Consider the following 1495-nt stretch of genomic DNA (forward strand, 5'->3'; position numbering starts at 1 on the left):
CGCCTCCTCCACGCGTTACAGTAAGCCCCGCCCCCTCCGAGGCTGTCACGCTGCACCGAGGCACCGACGTAGAAGAGAGAGTTTAAACACATGGTGATGAAGGAGCGCACTGAAGCAAAACATTAAAAATAAACTCCCATCGTGTTGGGCAAATAAAGGCCCAGGGGCCAGAAGTGGCCCTTGAGACAGCTCAATCCGGCCCTCAACGTCCTCATAAAAAAACAAAACTACCTGATTGATTCCTGAGGAGAACTGAAAGAAGGTCTGCACTTCCTTTATATCGGTTTATTAACGTTCCTTTGCCAAGTTCTTAAGGTCAAAGGTCGTGCTGAGAGGACAATGGATGATGAATCAAAAATGGCTGAATTTAGCTTCAGGTGTCGTGGTTACATCACAGTAAGTATTATAACCCACAGACGTCCATCGAACAGATTCTGTGATCTGTTGGAGATGATGCTCAGCTACCACCACCCCTGATGTTAAACGGACTGATGGAGGTCACCTTGGTGAAACTTCATCTGCTTAAATAACGTAACAAATCCTTATTAGTCACCCAGCAGCTGAGCGGCCATTTTTCTTTTGTTCATCGGTCCTCCCGCTCGGCTCTGGACGGATCGTGTTCAGACGAACTGTGTGGATAAAACGGGTCCACAGAGGCTCCAAGGGAGAACGTCTCGATGCGTCCCGAGGGAGTTCAGATGTCATAAAAACTGTTTCCCATCCTTTCAGATTCAACAACCACTCTGAGAAATCTGAGGAGAACCCTGCCGACCACTTCCTGCCAGGAAAATCTGGGAACGGCTGGAGCGCCGTTCGAGGATGGAGGATGAAGGGTGGTTGCCATGGTAATTGAACTGGGTTACATCCCTTCATTTCTCCCTCAGCGGGATGTTTTACAGGCATGCTGTCGGCCTCTTCATGTCTCAGGACTGGGAGTAATGGGTCGGAGTTAGGCAGCATATTGGACGTGTCAGGCCTGCGTCTCAGAAGCTAAATGAGCCTGAGTGTGTGTGTGTGTGTGTGTGTGTGTGTGTGTGTGTGTGTGGTGCTTCTAAAAATAGCTGCAGGTTGAGATGAAGACGTTTTATCCACTGCAGCGAGAGGAAACACCTCTGGAATCTGTGTTAAATCCGTCAGCGAGGGAGAGGAGTCCTCCGAGGATCCGTCCCACCGTCTGTCCAGGAGAATAAAGGATGTGCTGCGTTCAGGGAGCGTGGGACAAAGGAGGACAGCTGGAGGACTTATTACAGCCAGATTCAGGCCTGAGACAGATCTGTTTGTTCATTTCACAGATTCACAAACTGGATGTAGCTTCAGACGACAAACAAGAGTTCAGTTTCATTCTGTGTTTGAGCTTAAAACTCCTGGAGCTTTAAGAAAAATCTAAATAAAGTTCTAAACCCGGTCTTGTTGGAGCTCTAAACCCGGTCTTGTTGGAGCTCTAAACCCGGTCCTGTTGGAGCTCTAAACCCGGTCCTGTTGGAGCTCTAAACCC

This window comes from Kryptolebias marmoratus, linkage group LG21, assembly GCF_001649575.2.
Source record: "Kryptolebias marmoratus isolate JLee-2015 linkage group LG21, ASM164957v2, whole genome shotgun sequence".
NCBI lineage: Eukaryota > Metazoa > Chordata > Actinopteri > Cyprinodontiformes > Rivulidae > Kryptolebias > Kryptolebias marmoratus.